Raw genomic sequence first — 16,145 nt, 5'->3', positions numbered from 1 at the left:
ACTTTATAAATTAGTAAACAAATAAATCTTTGATTATGTGATCCAGATATGGAAAAAGAGAAAGATTACTGAGCACAAAATGAAAGGAACAGCTTTTTACAGAGTGGACAAGTTGATAAACCTAGACAGACAATCTGTGCAGATTCAGACAAACACAGAAATAAGCACAGAGCTTATGGGGGGGTCAGTGAGATCTCTTTATGTTCCTCATAGGCCATTTGTATACTTGTACCATACCCCTTTGTTAAACTAGCTCATCTCTTACTCCCTGTGCTCCCAGTGCTGGAACACCTGTACACCTCCAGCACTCAGGGTCTTTCCCAGATTTTCTGGGCCACATGAGCACTCCTGTATGGGCATTTTTGCTTTCTGCTTTACAGGTTTGAACAATCACTAGCTCAGCAACTCCCAGCAACTGCTTACAAACAAACTAAACAAATAGACAACTGATATATGGACAGACTGACAAACATCTCAGAAAATCAGAGTGCACTTGAGCATATCCTTAAGCCCATTTACAATACCTTCTTACAAAGTTAGAGTCTACAACTATAAATCAACCAGTTGAATTTTTTATAGACCAACTAGCTGAGAGCCTGTATAAAAGGATCCAAGACTTGATTCAGGGAGAGGTGAAATGGTGGAATTATGTTGTGTATCCTGTGGTGCCAACTCATTCTATGCAGGGCAAACACAATGATCTGGAATCCACACAAGGTCTTGGCAATAACACAGAAACATCCCCTCTTCCCCAGATCAGCAGGGCCACCAGCCCCTGCCCACTTGAGTCTGAAGTTGTTTTGAATAATACAAAAGGCTTTGTCAGAGATATATCCTGGTAAACACCTATTTGAATGACGGAAGAAGAAAGACTTGCTGGGAAAGAGAAGTCACTTATAGTAAATAGCACCATGGACACAAGAATAGTAACAACCTGTGCAGGAAGTGCACTATTCTCCTTTGTTTCAAGAGAAGAGATTTGAGGATATGAGCTTGTTAAGTGATTGCTTGGTCAGTGACATTATAGTGGATACAAGTTACATGACATATGTTCCATGTGGAACAAAAGGAAGCAAACCCTGTGAGGTATAGGCTGTACTGTTGTCAGTTTTAATGAAGGAAGATACAACCATGACTGCAAATACAGCCTGGAGGTGTCAAATTACATGTGAAGCAGATTCACCATGCAACGGCGAAGCACAAATAAAACCAGAAAATGTATCAACAGAAACATAAAGAAATGAAAAAAGATTTAAGGAGGAACAGTGTGTGGCATGTTTACCAAAGTTCACTGGAATAGAGGCCACGAGAGAGTTGACAGCATCACAGGGAAAAGGGTGAGACATGGCAGCACAATGGAAACCTGTGGAAATAAAAGCTCTAGCTTCAGAAGGTGGAATATGAAACAATTTGTGCAAGGAAGAAGCTGATTGGTGCAAAAAGGCAGGACATTCTTTAGTGTTATCAAATGAGTGTAGACTACAAAGTAACTTCAAGGTCAGCCTGAACTGCATATAGAGGCACTATGTCAAAAAGACTCTGCCCAAAAAAAGAGGGAACAGAATATGCAGTACTTGATCAGAAATAACATTATCATATAAAATGCCAGGTAGGGGTTAATGACTAACTACATGTAAAAGAAAAAGAGGTGCATGGTGAAGGCAAGAGGAGCCTGTAGATGTAAAAAAGAGACATTGAGTGTGAGTCTATTGCTACAGGAAAGATAACAAGAGAAGATAAATGTGGGTTGGCATTAAGTACATATAAAATGTCAGTAACTAAGTTAAGGACTTGGGATGAAAAAATTTGCAAAGCAAGGATAACACAGACAGCTCATTACATTGACAAGAGGTTTGTGGTAGTGAATACAGGTGTTTCCAAGTATTATAAACAAAATATGTTACAGCTTCATGATTGGGGCGTCCATCAGTGAAGACAGTGAGGGCACTATTTAAATGGGTACTAACCAAGTACGTCTGAAGAGAAAAGGAAAGTAGGGTAATTAGAGACAAACAATGATCAAGGGGCATATCAATAAAAATAGAACCAACATAGACAGCCAAAGCCACTTGCAGAGGCTTTGCTTTTTTTTTTTTTTTTTTTTTTTGTACCAAGGATTGAACTCATGACTGCACTTGCAAGGCAGGCACTCATGCCACTGAGCTAAATTCCCAGCTCTGCATCTTGCAGAGGGAACCGCAGAGGACAGCAAAGAGGAAAAGTCAGCCTTGGTAAGTGGTAAGACAGTATTGATTAAATCAATTCCAAGGCCTATAGGTGTTCCAGTACATCCTCAAGAGATGAGACATAACAGCACGGACAACAAGAAATAAAGCATTTCCATTAGCTCCAGTGTGTAGCAAACCTGAATAGTTAAAGCGAGGCTTCAGCATTCATCTCCCAGGGGATAGGCAGTAGCCTCCAATGTAGAGCCAAATGCTTAATTTCCATGAGTAACATCACAAGTTTTAGAGGAGACAAGGCAAGACAATTAGTTGGGCTACAGATTCAAAAAAATTAGTAGAATGTGTAAGAGAGAACACAACTGAAGCAACAATATGCCCACATAATCAGCATCAATGAGGCCAGGAATCACAGAAGTGCTTCTTTTTGATGCATGTGAACAGGAAAGAACTAGGCCAACTGTCCCAGGAGGTAAAGGATCATGAAAAGTAGTACAAAACTTCTAAAACATATCAGGGAATTCCAAGCTAGGGTCAGGTTTCGCAGAAACATCTTTAAAGCATTTTTGTAGTCTTGGTTTGCATTTTTGTATGTTAATTGCTTTAACAAGATAGAGGCTGCTGCTGTGTTGTTCACCTGGCATTCAATAGCTTTATATAGTCTTTCTATGAAGGCAAGGCAAGGTTCAGTGGCCTCCTGTTTAATATTACTAAAGGAATCTTGTAACCCTCTGCTTAAGGGATTCTTTTCAAGGTTTTAAAGCAATTTGAGCCATTTGAGAATAATAACCTGATGGTGGTAATGAACTTGTTGGCAAACATCTGAAAAATCTCTCTCCCCCCATAATTCAGCAGCTCCTACAGGAATATAGTAATCAAAATTATTTATAGCTTGCATGTTTACAGCACCAGTATGTTCTTAGAGCCACACCTGATGTTGGGTTGGGGTGAAAATAGTATGCACTGAGACTTTCCACTCCAAAGGGGTCATTTCAAAACCATGAACAATACCCTCAATAATGCCAATTATAAAAGTACTTTTAGTCCATATTCCTTAGCCATTTTAAATTCTTTATCTTTGTTTTTCTTTTTTGGAACATGGAATTGAGCTCACAACCTTGTGGGTGTCAGGCAGCCACTTAGGCCACTGAGATTATCCCTTGCCCCTTTTAACTCTTTAAATAGAGTACTGCAAACTTTCAAAGTGGGGCTCTTTTCCTGTTGATATAAAACAGGTCAAGCAATTAATTCCCCATGTTGTTTAGCTTCTTGGGCCATCTTTGGCCTGGGAGGTCAAACAGGTGAAGAGTTGCCCAGAGGTTTTATGGGGTTTGCATCTTGTGGAGGCAGCAGCAAGAGGAGGTGGAGAAGCAGTATAAGTGAGGCATCCAGGAAAACTGGGAAGCCAACGGTGCGATGTTCCATGTACCTGCCTGCCAAATGTCACCACATCCCAGCAAAGATACCAAGTGCAAGACAGAGATCAGAGCTCAAGGTCCTCAATGCAGCAATTTATATATACTTTTCCCAATCTGCCATAGTGACCACACCAACCTCAGAATACCAAGGACAATTATCATAAATAGACCACAAGAGTTGCACCAAACATGGCCCACATTCCTAAGGAAAAGCAGTTCTGAATTATGTTTCTGTTGCACTTCAGACACAGAAATCCCCATGACTTACCTGGTGAAGGAATTTTTTTTTCAAAGAAAATGAAAGGAATTTCCAAACAAAATAAAATAGACATGCTTTCAGGGCCATTTTCTGCCCCAGGAACACAGCAAAGGTAAGTAACACTCCACAGCAGACATCTCCACTGTAGAGTCCCTATTCAGGCACCAATTGTTGGGGTCAGTGCCTAGACCCCCCAAACCCACAAATAGATGCATGGCAAAGGCCCAAAAAAGGAAACAAGTGACAAAATCTTTAGGGCTGCAGAAGGACTTAAATCCTTCGCAGAGCTCATAGCTCTGCTAGGTGGCTGGCTGACTGAGGCTGGGAAGCACATATTTAATTATAACAAGCAAGGATTTGAGCACAAAAGTGAGGAAAGCTGAGCAGGACATTGGGAGGGGCTCAAGGATCCCTCAGAGCTACAAACGATGCTAATTTAGGAAAACTATCTTGCCCTACCTTGCTCCCTGTGATGTCGCCTCATTCTCAGTTCAATCATGCCCAGGCCATGCCACAGGCCTACACATGTATTCAGCTTCAATGGCCCCAACATTTTTCCATATAATTGCATGACTCACAAGTGCATATCACTCAGGTCTCATTCAAACACTGCCACTTTCTTGCACTCCCAGACATGGCCTTTCAATTTTACTGAATACTGATAGACATTTGCCCTATCTCATCGCATTTATGCTTAGTCACCATGCTCAACAGAGGAGAATATGTCAGTCTGAGCCATGAGATGCTGAGGACAGTGTAACACTTTGCTTTTGGTCAATACTGTTTCTCCGCATGCATAATATTTTCAAAACAAATGAGTAAGAAACTCACAGTGGTGATAATAATGAAACATTAACATTCCAGATGCTGTAAGAAAATGAGAAAAGGCAATTTGAAGTTCTTTAGCTCAACTGAAGAGTAAAATTGCATTTTATCTAGAGTTGTGTCAATAACACAAATAGGTTAAACAGATAATGTTAAAATAGCATTGATGGTAGAAACAGTACTTTGAAGCAAAGACATGAGGGTCTGCTGACCATAGAGACATGGCATTGTTACACACTGTCTAAATGTAAACCAAAAAGGAGGAGGGAGGCTCTGAGAAACTTATCTGTCTTGTGCTTGTAGAAGTCTAGTAAAATGCTGCAGAACCACTTAGGTTCAATGCCAGTTCTAGATGGAATAAGGGGAGCCCATATTTGAATTTCCATGAGTTCAGATAGGTCTATAGAGCTGTAATAATTGATGATTAGGAACTCGGATTGTGCATCCAATATTTTTCTTCACATCAGCAAAATCAGTAAAGGATATGAAAGACTTGCAAATTACTTTTTTCAGAACAGAACAATTTATGCAATGCGGTATTTCATCACAAAACCACCCAATATATCAGTAACTACCATAACTCTCTTTCCTTGAAAGAGGTGAGTATACCTTCATATACAATAATATCAAACATAACAAAATAGTATAAAACCATTAAAGAGAATGAAAGTATTACAGGGCATTCAGAACAAAATAACAGAAAATGAAAAAATTGTTACCATATTATGTCATTGTCCATGAAAAATTTATTTATACTATGACACATAATAAAATCCAATAAGACACAACATGATGGAACCAATGGAAATGGAAGAACAAAAGCATGGTTGCACTTCAAAGTAAGATGATATTAAATTAGCAGTGCCCATTATAATATCTTGTTGTTTTCATAATAGCTGTTCATACCATCACAGATAATAAAATCAAACAACCCAGGATAAAACAATTCCAACTACTGAATGGGAACATTATAAGTCTCCAAAGCAATGTAATGGGGAATCATGATCACCATAAACTCTTATGTACTCTTATGATTTCTTACATTAGGGAGACTATACAGTATTTATACATTAGTTTGACTTATTTCACATAAGAGTAAGGTCTCAAGTTGCATTGATATATTTATAAATATCTCAATGTGATTATTCTTTATAGCTGAGTAGTACTCCACTGTGTAAAAATACCACAGCTTTTTTATCCATTTCTCAGTTGACAGACACCTAGGTTGTTTCCAAGATCCAACTATTACAAATTGTGCTGCTATAAAAATGAGTGCATATATATCACTGAGGTATGATGTTTTCAGTTCTTCTGGGAATATGCCTAGAAGTGGAATAGCTAGATCCAGTGGGACTTCCAATCCCAGCTTTTTGAGAAATTTCCAGACTGACCTCCACAATGGTTTCAACAGTCTACTAAACTCCCACTAACAGTGCAGGAGAGTTCCTTTTTCCTCACAGCCTCTCCAGCATTTGTTGTCTGTTTTCTTGATCCTGGCCATTCTTTCTGGAGTGAGATGGAACCTCAGTGTGGTTTTAATTTGCATTTCTCTAGTGAAAAATGATGAGCATCATTTTGTCATATATTTATTTGCCATTTGTATTTCTTTGTCTGAGAATTGTGTATTCATCTCAGTTGCTATTTTTGGATTGGATCTTTGAATTCTGGGGGTCTGATTTTTTTTAATTCATTACATGTTTTAGACAGAAGTCCTTTGTCTGAGGGACAGTTCACTAAGATTTTTTCCAGTTTGTGGGTTTTCTTTTCACTATGTTGGAGATTTCTTTTCACGTGTAGAAACTTTTTAATAAGATGTGATCCCAGTTATTGATTCTGGGAAGTATTTCCCATGTATTTTGATTCCTGTCCATGAATTCTCTACCTACTCCTATGTATTCAAGTACTTGGTGATAGCCATGGGTCTAGTTTTAGTTTTCAGCCTATGAAGACCCAGTTTTTCAAGCACAATTTATTGAAGAGTGTCATTCTTCCAGGGTACATGTTTGATCCCTATATCAAACGTAAGTTGTGTTTGTAGTTGTTGTTGTATCTTCTTATTCCATTGATCTTTATAATTTTTTTATTCCAATAACATGTTGATTTTATTATAATTGTTTTGTAAAATAACTTTGACTCAGGGATTGTGATGTCTCCTATGTTTTCTTTGCTGTTAGAATTATTTTTGCTATTCTAGGTCTCTTTTGGTTCCAGATTAATTTTAGGAGTGATTTCTATAAATCTAAGAGCTATGTTGATGTTATGTTCGTTGGGATCACAGCGAATCTGTGTAACAGTTTTGAGAGAAAGTCCATTTTCACAATATTTAGTCTTCCTATCCATGTACAAGGGATATCTTTCCATTTTATGTGATCATCTTTGATTTCTTTTTCAGGATATTATAATTTTCCTCACACACACACACACACACACACACACACACACATATGTTTTTACTTCTTCATGAGATCAATTCCAAAGTAATTCATTTTTTTTTTTTTGGATGGTAGTGTGAAGGGTGTGACTTCTTTACTGCTCTCTCAATGATTTTGTTTCTAGTGTATAGGAATGCTATTGACTTTTTGAATATTACTTTGTATACAGCTAAATTGATGAATATATTTATTATATCTAGGAGACGTCCAGTGTAGTTTTGGGGTCTTCTATGTAGAGTATCATGTCATCTGCAAATAATAATAATTTAATTTCCTCTTTCCTATCTGTACCCCTTTTTTTCTATCTCTTATCTAATTGCTCTGACTAGTATTTCCAGTACTAAGTTGAATATGAATGGTGATGGGGGACATCCTTGTCTTGTGCTTATTTTAAGCCTTCAGTTTTTGGCCCCTTAATATGGTGCTGGCTGTTGGTTTGTCATAGATGGCCTTTATCATACTGAGGTAAAGATCATCTATTCCAATTTTCTGTAAGGTTCTTATCATGAATGGAAGTTGCACCTTATGAAAAGCTTTTTCTGTATTTATAGAAATGCTCATGTGATTCTTACTTTTGGTTTTATTGATATGGTGGATTACATTGATTGATTTACATATGATGAACTATCCCTGCATGCTTAGGATGAATCGCACTTGGTTGTGGTGTATAATCTTGATGATTTTCTGCATGCTGTTTGCCAATATTTTATTAAGGGTTTTTGCTTCTGTGTTCATATAGGGAGATTGGCCTTTTTAGTTGGGTCTTTCTCGGATTTTGGTAATAGAATAATATTTGCTTCCAGGAATGATTAAGGAAGAGTTGCTTTCCTTTTGATTTCATTGAAGTATGTGAGGAGTGCTGGCATTAAGGTTCTTTGTATTTCTTGTAGAATTCCACAGTGAATCTGTCTGGGCCTGGGCTCCTCTTTGTACATAAGGAGAATTATATTATTATATTTTCAATTTCATTAATAGAAATTGGGTTATTCATCAGTTTTATATCTTCTTGATCCAGGTTTGGTACTTCATATGTTTCTAGGATCTGTCCATTTCTTTTGTGTTATTAAACAAATGTGAGTAGAAATTTTAAAATAGGTGTTGATGATCTTCTGTATTTCCCAAGAGTCTGTAGTGATTTTGTCTTTTTCATTCCATATTGCATGAATTTGAGCCTTTTCTTCCCATTTTTAAATAATGTAGCAGGCTAGGTGCTTATCAATTTTATTTATTCTTTCACAAAACAAACTCTTTGATTCATTGATTCTTTGGATTGTGTTCTTAGTTCTTACTGCATTGATTTGTTCTCTGATTTTTATAATGTTCTCCCTTCTTTTGGCTTTGGGCTTCACTTGCTCTTGTATTTGTAGATATTTGAGGTGTAGCATCAAGCTGTTTATTTGTATTCATTCTGTTTTCCTGATGTGGGAAGTCAGTGTAATAAATTTTCCTCTGAGGACTGCTGTTCTCTATAGAAAAAGTGACTGTTGCTGCAGTAAAAAGGAATCTGCATGCATCACTGCAATATGTCCTTATCTCTTTGGGGAAGAGATGCACTAAAGGAAACTGCACTGATTGGACTTACTACCTTCAGTATTTGAATACTTTGAACACTGACATCAGTAATGATTGAACTACTTATTTACATTTCTACCGACAAGGTTAAATAGTTCCTTTTCTCCTGTGGTCTCATGATCATTCTTTTGATCTTGTGGTGATTTGCTCTCTCTGCAATGAAGGTGTCCCTATTTGCATTTCTCCTTTGTGCAAAAACACGTAATAGTTCTTCAGGTATTTCTTGGCAATTTATATCTACTCTAAAAAGTGTGTATTCATTTCATGTTCCTATTGACTTTACATGCTAGCTGTCAGGGAGTAACATGCAAAACTTCTCTCATTCTGTAGATTATTTCTTCATCCTTTTTTATTTGATTTCTTTCTTTCTTTTTTTTTTTGGCTTCTATGTTTGTGCAGGACTATGAAATCTTGTATAATCCTTTTTGATTGTTTTTTCACCCTATCTTATTTTCAATACAAAACACCAGCAATAGCATTAAGTTAAAAAAGTTTCTTTTTAATGCCTCTACATTCAGAACATGGAATGCATGGCTCATTCATGTTTACTATATTTTACTCTAATAGAGGCATATTTGAGACTGCTGCACAGATTACCATAAAAAGTACATTTCCTAAGTGAAAGAAAAATCATGATTTGCAGTTGTGATTCTTTTATCCTATCCCTAAATTTATATTCTTGACCTCCACTTACTTGTTTCCTTAAACCTCAGTTGCAGGTATAAAAACAACTGCTATGCACTCTGCTAAATCTTCTAACAAAGTTGCCACCCAAAGTCAGCTTCTAAGCTATTACCTTCTCTTCTCATCATCTACTGATGCTGGGACTAAATGAATCACATTTAACCTAGATCTTTATACATAACTCCTTAACAGTGCAATTATTTAAATACAAGATGATCAAAAGTTGCATAATTTTTTTTAGTTTTTATAAAATAACAAGAAATATAGAAGTGACAGTAGTAATATATTTAATACAGGAATCAATGGATTAAAATTACAACTGCCCCAATGATGCTCAGCATAGTCAGTGCATAAACAAATTTGCTTCCCATGTGATGCTTGGGGATAACTGCTAGGTGGCCCAGTGATAAAAGGACCACTGATGTATAACTGTGAGTATCAAAATAATGTTGACATGGGGCGAGTACTAAAGCACTAGACCACATCTGCAGAACTTGAAGATATAGTTTGAGACAGGTCATACTAAATTGTGTAGCCTGGACTCAAATTTCTTTTCCACTAATTTAAGTCACCTGAGTTGCTAGGATTACAAGCATGAATCAACAGGACCTCCAAGATTTATTTTCATGGTAAAATGAGAAAGTGAATGTACTCAGGATATATGTCTTATAGATTCAATATTCTATTACTAGAAATACATACTCCACATCTTCCTGGTGATGGTAAGCAGAAATGTGCTGCAGGGAATCTGGCCATATGCTGTAGTGCATAGAGGCTAATGATGTATTTTACATTTCTTTTACTTCATAAAGCATGTCAGAGACTTCAGATATAAAACAGACATAGTTTTAGTGGTGATTATACAACAAGAGAGTAATTTATGTGTCCAAGCATAACTGATATTAGGGCAAGCTATCTTCATTGGATTAGGGGTATTTAATGCAGTGCTCACTTGTGTTTCCATGACACCAGTTTTTAACAGCATAATTCCAATGGAACCTAAGTAGATTTTATATTCAACAACACTGAATTAAACACTTTACAAATTACATGACTGATAAAATGGAAGTGAAAACCACAGTTCACAGAATACCAACTGGGACTCATGGCCCATTGTATGTGTTTAAATATGATCAGCACAAACCACAAACATCAGGCAGTTGTCCTTATAAATAATGAGACATGCAATTGTATAAATTCACAATTCAGTAAAAAACAGAACGCAATCTGAATTATAATTTAGCAAATTTATTTTTCACTGTGCTGACAGCTCAAAATTTAGATTTCCCTTCATGCCATTACTTCAGTGCTTTAGGAAATATCAGTAATAATTACAAAATAGATAATACATTCACAACACCAAAGAGTAAAATAAAGGCATTTGCATGAAACATTCAATAGCAACCTTTTTCCCCAAAACAAGTCCACAGTTAAAAAATTCCTTTCAAAGTGTGGTTACTGACAAATCATACCACATTTTTTACTTTCTGGAGACATTAATATAATTTGTTATATGCTTTTGGAGACAAGTTATGGTTCTGTCAGTGTGGGGCAATTAGAAATTCACAGCAGTATGGTTTACTTTTGGTAAATGTGGTAGAAAACTTAATAATACAAAAGATGCAATATAAATATAACAGGTAATATTCTAATGGTTAGAAAAACAAAGATTTACATAAAGGACAATATTTGCTCCAGGGAAAAAGAGAAACAGGCAACATAATGTACATGGTATAAATCCAGTGATGTTAGGATATAAGCAAGTATCTTGTCACAGCATGAAAAACATAACATTCATTAATGTACAAGTCATGTGAAAAGAACACAACTTTGTCAAAAACAAATGCTCCAAGCCTCTTTAAATTTATATCTTAATGTCAAATATAGCATCAATTTCAGAAATATCATTTATGCCACAGAAAATGAAGCAAAAGATTACAACAAATGCAGCATCAATATTACAATTTACCAAAAAATACAAAAATTAAGTTTTAAAGACAAAACATTAAGTACATAGACACTACGCATATTTGAACAGAAAAAGTAATTTCAGTTTACCATGTTTAATTAAAAGACACTATGTTTAAGCACAAATGCACTTTAAAAAATCTAGATAAGTACAAGTGATTAACTAAAAATCACATAACATGTACTTGAGGAGAGCTCCACCTCAGATTTGTCATTTCTGGAAAATTTGTGAAGAAATGTGGACATCAAACTTTTGTATTAATTATTTCTTCAGGACTCCTTGGGATTTTAAAACTAAACTTAGATCTAAAAATTCAGATCAGTGAGGCTTTTTCTATGTATTTAACAAAGTGTGTTGACTGACATATTTCTCACATTGCTAGTCCACATAGGATTTCTGCCCAGTGAGCTCTTTCAGATATGTAACTATTATCATGTTTGCTGAGAGTATTCCCATAATGTATACAATGAATTCCCAGTGTGGGTTTCCTCCTGATTTTCACATTCACTCTGGCTCCTGAAATCATCCCCACATTGCTTACATAGCCAGTGTTTCTTCCCAGTGTGAATTCTTTTTTTTTTTTTTTTTTTGGTCTTTTTTCTTTTTATCGGTACTGGGGATCAAACTCATGACTGCCTGCTTGCAAGGCAGGCACTTATGCCGCTGAGCTAAACCCCCAGCAACCAGTGTGAATTCTTTCATGCGTTCTCCAATGACTATATGTGGTAAAAGCTCTCCCACATTGTTTACATACATAGGTATTGTCGCCAGTGTGAAGTTGTTGATGTGTTTTACAATATCCATGTGAGGTGAAAGCTTTCCCACATTCTTTATGTATGTAGTTTCTCCCCAGAGGGTATATTTTCATGTGTTTTGACAATGAGCATTTTGCTGAAAGCTTTCCAGTATTCCTTACATATATATGGTTTCTGGCCAGTGTGAAGATTTTCATGCAGTACACAATATGTAGTTGTACTGAAAGCTTTCTCACTGTGCTCACATATATTGGGTTTCTATCGAGTGTGAACTTTCATGCTGCTTACAAAGTCCACATTGGCTAAAAGCTTTCCCACATTGCTGACATATATAGGGTTTCTCTCCAGTGTGAATTCGTTCATGTTGCTTACAATGTCCATGTTGGTAAAAGCTTTCCCACAATGCTTACATACATACGGTTTTCACCAGTGTGAATTCATGATTTTTAAAATCTCCAGGTGAGGTAAAAGCTTTCCCACATTGCTTTCATATATAGAGTTTTTCTCAAGTGTGAATTCTTTCATGACTTTTAAAATCTCTAGGTGAGGTAACAGCTTTCCCACATTGCTTACATATATAGGGTTTTTCTCAAGTGTTCTTTCATCTTGTTTACGATGTCCACATTTGATAAAAGCTTTTGCTTATTGCTTACATACATAAGGTTTCTCTCCAGTGTGAATTGTTTCATGTTGCTTACAATGTCCACTGGTTGTAAAAGCTTTCCCACATTGCTTACATACATGAGGTCTCTCCAGTGTGAATTCTTTCATGTTCCTTACTATTTCTATGTGTGGTTAAAGCTTTCCCATATTGTTTGGATACCCAGGGTTTCCCTCCACTGTGGTGTTTTTCATGCATCTGAACATCGTGGTGTGTGTCTGTTTCTTTCACACCCACATTAGTTTCTGGAGGACAAAGCAATAATTCTTGTGATTTGACTGATTATACACTACACGTTTTTCTTTTCCATTGTAGGAATGAACCACAGGTATTAACACAAAATCTCTAGCTTTTTTATTTACTTTAAGAGATTTTCACTGATGATTAAATTGTTAAATTTGAACATGAACTTGCCATTATGCAAAATCTGATTCCTAGGATGCTCTATGGGGTTTAGGATGTATTATTCATAGCCAGATTCTCTTGGGCCTTGCAGAGGCCCCAGGCCCATTCAGATGACATCACCAGAACCAGTAGGTGCCATGAGTACATGAATATACATAGAGCTACACTGTGAACAGACACTTTGCCAGGCACTGACCATGATCCAATGACCAACAAAGATGTAGCTACTGCCCTCTTGACCTTCCACACTAGTGGGAGCAACACAGTCACCCTGGATGGCAGATCATATACTACTAAATTTATGGTACATGAGATTTCCTCTGGGCTTCCCTAGATATGGAAACACATCAGTGGAAGGGGACTCAAGAGGAAGCACAGAGTACTGGGTGGCAAGTCTCTGTGCAATCTAACAGCTGAGGAAAGGTGGAACACTACCCATCCCTTCTGTTCCCTCACTTCTCACATATGTATGAAGCACTATCCCAGTACCATAGTAGACACTTTTCCATCCCCTTGTGAAGGCAACATACCACTGGGGAGCACTAGACAGATGTGTGTACAGCTTTCCTGAAGAACAGAGAGGGGGTCACAACACTGTTCACAGGCTCTCCCATGGAGTCATCTGTCAGTCCCCCAGAGCTGTCTGGGGCAGCACTGCTCCACTAGTGGTGGAGATAGGGTGGAACTGGGCTCTCCACAGCTGGAGCAGCAGCCAGGTATCCAACTCAGCAGGGTGCCTTGGGAGAGTAGTTAGGGTGGGAACACCCAGCTCACACTCAGCTGCCCACACCTTGCACCCCCAGGACCTTAGGCCTGCTTCTTGGCTCCAAGCAGCAGCTGCAAACCAACATGGATCTTCCAAAGTTACTTCTCCTGCCTGAACTGGAGCACTGTGAGCCCAGTGAGGCAGAGAACAACAGTGAGGAGGACTGGGTACAGGCCTGTGAACAAATGAGAAGGGACAAGGCTAAGGGACCACCTTGAAGCCCTGAGACACAGAAGTCAGTGGGTAGATGCAGTGTGGGAAGACTGCCTAGTAGTGGATTTGTGCACAGAGCTGTCTCTGACAGTCACTGGAAGTCTGATGGCTGTGCAAGGAATGTGGGCAACTGATGATCTTTTCTCCTCTTGCTGTTGAATGGTGGGCTGGGCACCAAGCTCAAGGACCAGGTGCAGACTTTCTGCCTGACACAACTACAGTACCCTCACCAACTCTGGGACCACAGGAAGAGCCAGCAAGAGGAAGCTGATCTCTGTCAGCTCCAATGCTGAGGCTATCAGGGCCCGTCAGCAGCTGGCAGCTCCTCAACCTCACCCTGAGGCCAGCTCTTGATGAAAACCTGACTTTCCCATCTTCTCCATGATTTTTTTCCATTTTCATGCCTTTACCTCTATAATCCTTTTATATATTATGGCATAAATTAATTTTAAATAAAGGATATGATTTCATTTGTTTTAATCAACATCCTCAGTGCAGTGGCATGTACACATTCTCAGTGTGCACCACCTTCATTTCTGTATAGTTCCAGAACATTTCCCAAAACTTCATTCCCATTTGGACACCATTCTCTCTCTTCCCTGCCAGTCCCAGCCACCACTGATCTTTCTGCCTCTGTGATTTACTACTCCAAGTTTTTACATCACTTCAACACAACTCTGTTTGGTCAAGCAGTACTGGAAGAGACTAACTGATATTTCTCTTTGATAAAGGGGACAATCCCAGATAGACTACAGTTTATAATTAAAAATTAAACACATTAATCTTTGAGGTTGGAATTGCCTTTTCATTTGTTTTGTGAGATAAGAGACAAACTCTTGCAGTTCAAGAGGGAATCAGCTCATATTGCCAGCAAGTGTATAAAATGTACAGTATCCCACTACAGATACATTCAAGTATGGGTCACTGAGACGTGCTGTGTCCCCATCCAGTGGCAGGTTTTAAAGCAGGTGCTGAACAGCACTGTGGAGAACACTGGGGGCAGAGCAGAGCCCCTTCCCCCACCTCCCATCACAGCTCTAACAGGGTCCATGAACCTCACAGAGCTAAGCATAGAAGTTTCTCCCACACAGAGAGCTTCACAACACAAAAAATAAAGAAAAAGATGCACTACCTTTTAAGTTTTCTTTTCAAGACTTGTTCACAGCACTGTTAGAAGCAGCAAGATACTGGGACCCTTTCTACCCTCCATGTAGAGGGTGCAGGCCATCAGTGTGGGCCATGGGAACCAGGGAAAGCTACAGGGATGCTGAGCTCAGTCTCTCTGGGCTCACAGGGAAAGAGGTCAAGGAATCTCATTATGAAATAACACATGGATGCAAGATGGATGTGTGTGTGTGGATGGTCTCAGGTTTTACAATGTAGTATCTCTGACATCAATGTGTGTATACACAGAGATGTGCATGAGACAGACAGAGTGACAGAGGCAGAGCAAGGCAGAGTCTGGGAGATTTGCCCATCACTTAGTGAAGCAGAGCTACAGAGGCCAGAAATGTGAATGATTTTCTTGGTTTTACTCTCAAAGTCCTTATTGGACAATGTCATCTTTGTGAGGGGAAGTAGCACAGGAATCTATCAGGAACCTGTGAAACAGATAAATGTAACCAAAATTTCTTTTTTCTTTTTCTAAATCTGGCATTTATAAAAGCATATATTAATGACACAAACATAGTTCTCCAGTACAGAGTCCTCCTTGGACTTGTCATTAGCAGCCTCAGAAGACAGAAAAAGGGGCAGAAGGTCCATATAAAGGTGGAAAAGAGGTTTTTCCTTAGTTGAAGAAATGTCACCTGAGAAGCCTCACTTAAACCAAACAGAGGTGCCCTTTCTTCCCAGGGTGTGGGGGGAGGGCGTGGAGACAGCACAGAGTACAAGGATGGGTTGGAAGAGGACCAAGACTCAGCTGTAGGAGAGGTCACAGTATCCGGACCAGGGCCACTCAGTCTTTGCTTTTCTTCCTCAGTTAAAAAAAAAAAAAAAAAAAA

General features: G+C 38.2%; 1 long non-coding RNA gene across 12 annotated transcripts in view; it reads right to left on the bottom strand.

The window, feature by feature from the left end:
* LOC134475181 (uncharacterized) overlaps positions 1–16,145 on the bottom strand; it is a 69,016-nt gene that overhangs the window by 27,799 nt on the left and 25,072 nt on the right. For 6 of the 12 annotated variants that reach the window (XR_010046176.1, XR_010046182.1, XR_010046184.1 and 3 more), the window contains one exon: positions 10,606–14,104. The exons of 4 other annotated variants lie outside the window; for them this stretch is intronic. This is a non-coding gene — a long non-coding RNA (uncharacterized LOC134475181). Of the gene's footprint in view, positions 1–10,605; positions 16,119–16,145 lie in introns of those variants that run through there. 2 more of the 12 variants (XR_010046180.1, XR_010046177.1) reach the window with 2 other exon arrangements.

The sequence above is a fragment of the Cavia porcellus genome, unplaced genomic scaffold, assembly GCF_034190915.1.
Source record: "Cavia porcellus strain 051 isolate PalLab524CR breed Dunkin Hartley unplaced genomic scaffold, mCavPor4.1 scaffold_428, whole genome shotgun sequence".
In the NCBI taxonomy this organism is placed as follows: Eukaryota; Metazoa; Chordata; class Mammalia; order Rodentia; family Caviidae; genus Cavia; species Cavia porcellus.
Note: the sequence above shows the minus strand (reverse complement) of the source record. Positions and strands in the feature narration are given on the sequence as shown.